This window comes from Electrophorus electricus, chromosome 26 (assembly GCF_041902795.1).
Source record: "Electrophorus electricus isolate QZ-2024a chromosome 26, ASM4190279v1, whole genome shotgun sequence".
Lineage (NCBI taxonomy): Eukaryota > Metazoa > Chordata > Actinopteri > Gymnotiformes > Gymnotidae > Electrophorus > Electrophorus electricus.
This window is the reverse complement of record NC_137522.1, coordinates 8522501-8530920: the sequence shown is the minus strand read 5'-3', so window position 1 is coordinate 8530920 and position 8420 is coordinate 8522501. Positions and strand designations below refer to the sequence as shown.

At 42.0% G+C, this 8420-nt stretch overlaps 1 long non-coding RNA gene across 3 annotated transcripts in view; it reads right to left on the bottom strand.

The window, feature by feature from the left end:
- Window positions 1–2170: 2170 nt before the first annotated feature.
- The window catches only part of LOC113576171 (uncharacterized), a 41586-nt gene continuing 35336 nt past the window's right edge, over window positions 2171–8420 (bottom strand). For all 3 annotated transcript variants that reach the window (XR_014120065.1, XR_014120067.1, XR_014120066.1), the window contains one exon: window positions 2171–5145. This is a non-coding gene — a long non-coding RNA (uncharacterized LOC113576171). The remainder of the gene's footprint in view (window positions 5146–8420) is intronic.

Sequence of the window (8420 nt, the reverse complement as noted above, 5' to 3'; positions counted from 1 at the left end):
TGCTGATGGAGATCGGCTCACCAATGTCATGAATATATATCCATCCAAAATATTTATATTTTTCTTCTCAAAACTGGAATTATAAACTAGATAAAATCCCAGTTTGTTGCTAATATTGCCCTTAAGGTTATGTGTTGTTTATTTATAAATGAGATAGTAAGTGTTCCTGCTGCTAACCTCAAATATTCTTCTAAAGCTGCATCCTCTAGGAAGTGTTAGAGCTGCGGCAAGGACTTAGAAGGTAATAAGGCCTCTAGGAAGAAGTACAGTTGCCATAGGTACCTGGCACAGTGCCAGAAAGGTAAGAAAATCCATTTGCATGTATTTAAATGATCCATGAATAATTTACTACAAAGGCCTCAAACACAGCTGCCTATGGGTGTTCACACACACACACACACACACACACACACACACACACACACACACACACACACACACACACACACACACACACTCATACATACACACCACATTCTGACTGTGAAGAGGTCATTGCAGAAGGACAGAGGTAGAAATGAAATCTTTAACTTAGTTATAATGCAGCACAGGAGGAGGAATGCCACATTACTTCCTGCTACTCTACCGCCCTTTTCCATGGTTCGCATATCTCACTGGCACCTGCTAAAGACTTCAAACACTGGAAATGCTCCGATGGAAAATGCCCAAAGCCCTCGTGAATTCTGGGAAATGCCAGAAAAGCTCCGTGCCAGCTCACTGCCATCTTTGCCAAGGCAGTCCGGGTAGCCTGTGAAAGCAGCGTGAGCCCTGCGGAAGACCGCCAGCGTGGATCTGCGGATGCTGCGTGAATACCAGACCGCTGCCGTCACCACGCCAACCCTAGCCTTCATACATTAAGCTGCTTTAAATGTCCTGGATGACATTATAAGCAAGCATAAACAGCCTTGTAAAGCCAGTAAGTAAAAAATACATAAAAAGCAAAAAGTACGTAAAATGAATAATAGGTACTAGACAATAATTTCCTTGCTAAGGATAAAACTCCTTTTATGCAACCCATATTTTCACACACTTGGCTGTCTCCTTAGCCTCACCTCCCCCTTCTTAAGCTAGGGTTTCTACAGTCTGGTTAATTTTATAAGATGGAGCAGGTTGGCTCTTATTGGTTGCGGGTGCAGTCGAAGTGCCGGGCTTCAGTGCATTACTGAACTGGCATATACGCTGTCGTTAGAACTGGAGTGCAGACCAGGCTATGCGTGGACCAATCAGAGCCAGCCATTCTGCCATACTACTGTTCAAGCTGTAGGTGGGCTTCATTCTTACAGTAGCCTCCATGTTATTTGAAAATAAATGGCAGACAATTGCCAGACCCCCTCCCTAACTGACTGTCCTCAAAGAATTTGCAGATTGCAGACAATGTGAGCTTTTAGCAAGTCCTCCTTCTGCTGTGTTTGAAATGGGCTTTGCCCCGCCGCAAGACAACCAGTGCTTATACTGGGTACATTAAGTAAAAATGGGTTGCCCTATAGAACAAATCACTTAGAAGAAGGCAGTCAAAAAGAGCCTCCAATTTCTTTAATAAAAGGCTAGAAAAAGCCAGTGGAGAAAGAAAAAGAACAAAACACACGTCACATTTTTGTATAGCTTATGCAATCGTAGTGGACATCAATAATGCAGATAAATAAGCATCCAGACCAAAAAATCCAACCTTTATTACAGAGGCAGAAATTCTTTTCAAATGAATGAGTTCATAACAATGACCACTGGAGTTCTAAAGATTTTGTACAGTGATCACACGACTGGTTAAAACACATATACATGCACACACACACACACACACACACACACACACACACACACACACACACACACACACACACGGCAAGACTTAAGTCTATCGCTCGGAGCATTAAGAGCTAAGGGTTTCCTTTAATGACATATAACTCTGACATGCTACAGAGAACCCCGCCATGCCTTCAGCACCAGAACTGAGTGAATGCAGGGCCATTTAGAGGCTCAGACACTTTTAAAGCATCCAGGGCTACCAGGTCTGTCTGGTTTAGCATGAGAAAGGCTGGGGTCCTGTGAATTCTCTGCACTCCGTGTGTGAATTCAATAGTCACAGCATGGTTAGCATGACAAACTGCACTCCAAGTTCACCCCCACCCACCCACCCCAAAAGCCCACAAGCAGTTCCACGTTCCTCCTCTAACAGACTTCCCCCATTTACCCCATGCAAACCCAGAGGGAAGTTCTTCCTTCAGGATACAGATCCTCAGAACATCTTAAAAGTTTTAATGGAATTAGCTAATGATTTTTAATTTTAAATATTCTGCAGGATGTGGAGTTTATTGAGGATGAGGTGGGAAAAAAACATTAAACTAAAAACACGAACAAAGCGTGAATGCCTTTCATGACATTCGTAAGTGAATAGTATACAATTAGTCTACAATATATAAATAAAAGCTCAAACATATATTTTATTTGCACTGCAAAATTCCCAGTGTTGAAATACCATCTATAGTGTTAATTTAAGATCAGACTGACAAAATAAACATACTAAAATTACTAAGATACTAAGATATTCAGCATTATATGTTTATTTTATTCACAAATGTATTTTTAAAGATATTTTAAAAATAACATGGCTACAATTATTGAGTATCATTAAAAAGATCATCATCATTTAAAAATAACATTACCATTTCATTAAATAAAAAATGAAACCTCTATAACATATTCAGTTAGCTACATATTGAAATTAATATAATTAATTTGTGTGATGAGTTTGTGTAACCTACTGTGTGATGAATGTGCATTTATTAGACATACAAATTAAAAAAGGTAAGGTTGACAAATTTAGGCACACAAATATTCACATTTTACTTTTGTCTGAAACCTCACTGTGCGAACTTCCGAACCTGTGATCTGTTCTCAAGTGCTTTTTCTCCTGTCTTAAAAAATGCATGAAATTGTCAAAGAAAAATATTTTCAGTTAATCAGAATACAAAAACCAGGAACATAAATACAACTGTTCATTCTATTAAGTGTATGGATTATATGGGAATGAAGAAGTCAAATAACCAATAAAAAAGAATAAATATTTCAAGATGTGATATTAAAAGATATATTCTTTATTTCAGTGAATGTTAGTTTGGTGTAATTGAGTTTATTTCTGTATATTAAAATAATTACGGTGCATATTCAACAATGGAAAATGTTATACTCTGAACATAACTGTGAGCAGTCATTAACCTTATGACTAAGTTTAACCATTAACATTGTTTACAGTTAGTACAGGCCATGCTCAAAGAATCATGATGTAGCTTAAATCAAAATATTAGATGGAATAAATCTATTAAAATTATGTCATCAGTAACATGCTTAGAAAATACATAATGCACGATAAAACTAATGTTCTTTCTTCATCTTCAACAGTTATACACAATTCCTGGTCAATTTTAATATACGCTGAGTTATACTGAATATGTCATGACTTGATGCAGTAATAACAATGAGTGTTCAATACACTATTTGTAATATTATATTATATTATTCTAAATAAAAAAAGAAAGTAAAGCATTGTGCTGAGCGCAAAGGTATGTATATAAGTATTATATTTGGTATTACAGAAGGACATCTGCAAATTCTGATTTGGAGAAGCTCACAGCAGCAGGAGAAGAACGTCACGACGAGGACCCTTGCTGCTCTGAAGATACAGTACCATGATGTGTCATTGAAGAGCTGTCTCAGACATCAATAAATCCCATAAATTGGTCCTTGTTAAAAACGATCCTCTGGTATTTGTCATCGTTACTATGTCACTATATGGAACTGCCTCCTGTTTACTGGCAACAGAACTGTGAGCTGAACCAAGAGGGTAAACACCTTCCATTGTGAATGGGTGCTAATTTGTGAGATGTTACCACTTCCCTTCAAAGAAGCAGGAATAACGAAACCCCATGGGCAGGGTCACTAAGAAGAGTCTTGCAGAAACAGTCTAGATTGAGGCAGCTCAGCAACCCCGTGTCTGTTACAGGGAGGGCCACCGGTGGACAAGTGTTTCACCCCTAATCTCCAGGCCCAAGCTGAAAAAAGCGTGTAGTATGTGGGTTCATCCTGGTGAGAGTAAGAGAATCTGCCATGCTCGGTAAGCATGTATATCGGACCATCTCACGCCCCGCTGGACTCTCCATGGGTGGCCCCTCCTGGTCAATACCCCAGCACCCTCCACCAGGCCAGCCCGGGAGAGGATAATCTCCTCTGCTCTCAGCTCCCTGGCCGGAGCCCTGATCCCAGGTCAGCCCTTGTGTTAGCGAGAGGCTGCGTGAAGCCGAGTGGGTCACTGGGGGGTTGAGGGGATGGTTGGGGTTGGAGGGTGTGTGTGTGTGTGTGTGTGTGTGTGTTGGGGTGGGGGGGGGTCAGTTAGAGGCCGGCTGTAAACGGAGGGACACTAAACCATCGTCTGTTCGGTCTGTAGAGGAAAACAGTAGCAGGATCTTGTCCAAGCGAGGTCACTGTGTGTGTGCATTCGTTCGTGTGTGTGTGTGTGTGTGTGTGTGTGTGTGTGTGTCTGTGTAGGTTTCTTTAGGCCCAGCAGTTTTTTGACACTGCTCTTACAAGGCAGACTGCACGCCTATTTAGCTGGATAATGCATCTCTTACCAAGCATCAGAATTGTTTAGGTAGAAAGAAGAGGCATTATGTTAGAATAATGAATAGCCTGATATGCAATTTGTAAAAAATAAAATAAAACAACATAAGAAGAATTCCTTTTTCATGTTTATTTTTTATCCTCTTTGATACAATAACAAAAATGCATTTAATCACTAAAAATACAGCAATGTAAAATGTGAAATATATACAAAAATGTTTTTAAAAATTTAGAAAATTAATATTTTATCAGACATAATACACATTTTCTTATATACCAATTTAAATTTAAAAAATGTCAAATTTGCATATGCAGTTTCCTTAAATAATATTATAACCAAGCAAGTACAGAAACTTACCTTCTTTAAAGATCCAAAATACTTACCCGTGCAATGCACAATCAAAATCTTCTACATTCATTCCTCTCCCCCCCCAAAAAAAATCATTGTCATAGCCATTTTCCTCTGGCAGTCTAGAGATCTAAAGCAAACCAGGCAGGGATCCTGAGGGAACTGGAACTGGATAGCATTAGAACCTAAAAGGACAAAAGGAAACACCAGACTGAGGGGCGAGATGACAAACACCGGGAAGTCATCCGTTCACATGTAAGATGACAAACACCGGGAAGTCATCCGTTCACATGTAAGATGACAAACACCGGGAAGTCATCCGTTCACATGTAAGATGACAAACACCGGGAAGTCATCCGTTCACATGTAAGATGACAAACACCGGGAAGTCATCCGTTCACATGTAAGATGACAAACACCGGGAAGTCATCCGTTCACATGTAAGATGACAAACACCGGGAAGTCATCCGTTCACATGTAAGATGACAAACACCGGGAAGTCATCCGTTCACATGTAAGATGACAAACACCGGGAAGTCATCCGTTCACATGTAAGATGACAAACACCGGGAAGTCATCCGTTCACATGTAAGATGACAAACACCGGGAAGTCATCCGTTCAAAACCATGACTGACATATAATGTGTGCACATCAGCATCCACATGTATTCATGCGCATGCATCCGCATGCATTCATTACTGACACAAATGAAGAGAAAGTCAAAAAGAGACAATATAGTAAGCACGACTGACTTTGACAGCCTAATTTCAGGAAAGCAAAGGGAAATAGCACACACTGTCTATCATACAGCCACTGTATGGCAGTGAAATAGTACTACGTATGGTGTGTAGACACGGATATTCAGGGAGAGGGAGGAGAAACTAAGGTGAGGAAGGGATGGAAAGATGACACGGGAACATGGGGGTACTCGGCGTCACGAGTGTGTTGATGATGCTCTATATGTGTGTGTCTGGGAGTGTGTATGTGTGTGGGTGTGTGTGCGCCTGTATGTGTCTTGCCTCCGCCACGCTAAACCCATGCAGATGCGCGCACGTGCGCGTTAACCCGCAGACAGGTCAAGGGTTGAGGATGCCAAATTTATCAGCTGCAAGGTTTGACCCTGAACCTAAAGCCAGACAGAGGTCAAGGGAAGGACTGTCTGGGCACTGGGTTTGACCCCCACCCAACCCCCCTGTGAAGGAAGACGTGGGGGTTGAAGTGGCCACTGGTTCTAGTCTAGGGACCTTTATGTTTCCTTTGGGGATTGTGCAAGCATGCAGCAAATGAACGAGCTAGAACCACGACCCATGTCTGCTTCGTCATGGTGCACTGTCATGACTGGACTGTTCACAACGGCAGGATTAAAATCACATATGGCTGAGTCAAATGTCAGTGTCTATAGTCCTGTCTGATCTGTTTTAACGATACACTGCCAGGTAGGCATACATAAGGAGTATATGATATCAGTGGAGCTGTTACTTCAGGCCGACCCAACAAGCTAATGGTAAACACAGAACAAATCAAACAGGGTTTCACCTTAAGCCTCAGCCCACAGTAGCAACTCCAGTGTTACTGAGAGCTTTGCAGTTCTTAACCTAAAGCTTTACTTAAACACAGAACATATTATTTTGGTTCGAAAAAAATAAAGTGTGAATTTATTTCAAACCGAGGATATTATACACACACACAGAGACAAAAAAAAATACTTCACATTTTATGTACAAGAGGTTCGTAAAAATGCAATAGGTGTGTTACAGCTTAAAAAGTTATCATCTGATGAAAGAACCACTGGTAGACATGCTCACTGCAAAACTGTTCGCTGGACCACATCTCTCTTCGTCTGCATCTGAGCATCGATAGCCGTAGTCAACAATGTTTTCCCTGCCCAGGAGATGTTAAAGTGTCTCGCCTATAAGTGGACAGCAGGGAGAGACGTCTGATGGTGGACTTAGTTAGCATGAGGCTGTGTTAGCTGCTGCAAAAGACAGTTTGGGTTGATGCGTCCCGCCCGGAGAGGCCTAATGTATGCAGGGTTTGACTGGGGGACCGGGAGCAGGGAGGCGGAGGTTGTTAGTGGGGGAGGGTGTGCACCCTGTCTGGGACCCCCTCAATAGACAGAGGACGCTTCAGAAAAGGTCTGTCTGTGGGCTGAGAGGCGGTGGTAGGCATTTTTGAAGACGAGGGGTGGTTGCTAGGCCTCAGCGCAGCCGGTGCCACCTGATGGCCCATTAAGAACTGGGACCAGGGCCAAGGGGGAACTGGTTAACCCCCCAGTACGCTGCTCCCACTCCTGGCTTCTGTTATTCAAAGCAGGCTGCATACTAATTCTGCACTGCCCAGACATGAATCGGTCTTGCAGGAGAAGTCCAGCACTTGAAATACGGGAAGCATATGTTTGAAGAAAAAGATCGAGGGTTATTTTCAGTTTAAGTGAGCAAGCACTTGCTGACCAACATCTGGCATCTTAAAGGAGCTTTGAGGAAGAGGAGGCAGGAATTCGCTTCAGCTCACTGCATCCTGCATCTCACAAATTGATCAACATAATAAGAAGCCGATTTTTGACCCCTACAGTTCAAGAAATCATCCGGGCTTCCGCTTTTACTGTAACAATAAAATGAGTTTCTGTATATTTCACATTTCAAATCAATAATATTGCCCAAGACCCAACAATGCAGCAGGATTATGTTACCATATTTAAGTATGTGCTGATTGTGTTGACCCTTGATGAGACTGCCAAATATTAGCTATTTCCCAAGGAGTGCTTTCATCAGCTGTTTCTTGTCGCTGAGCATTTCAGGAGGGCATAGATTTGTTTGGATTCCCTGAGACAGTTGGTCTGGTTGTCTGTCTGCCTGGCATTCTGTAAGGACAACAGGAGTTTCATTAAAAATGCCTGGTGCTGGATATCCTGAATTAAACGTGGAGGTCTTGTGCGCAAGTGACCATGGCTTGAATATAGTGCCATTTGATTGGTTGAATTGAATATGGTGACATTTGATTGATTGCAATGACTTCTATCGCTTGCATGCTTGTAAAACTCTTGCCTACCCTCTGTGGCTGTTCAGATCAGTTCTCAAGGAACCTCAAGTAAGCCAGCCATCACGTAAACAAGACATGTGCTTTAACACAGTACCTGTAGTTATCAAAGAGAACGAAGATCGCATTTCTTAAAGCACATCCAGTTGTGGAGTATGCCGTGCATACGTTTGCGAGCACTGACGTCTACACCCATCTTGTTAGAATGACCTACACTGTAGGCCCCACTTTGTCTACCACTAGCACACGCCACTGCACTGTCTCTGTTTACAGAATGGTCTGCCACCAGAATCATTTGTGGTCAGTAATGAGCAGGAATGAATCTGACCAGCGATGACCGGGACAGAAGGTGGCTGACAAGACTACGGCCTGTAGAAACTGAGAAATGTACCTACAAAAGAGCTGCAACTAATAAGTTTGCCA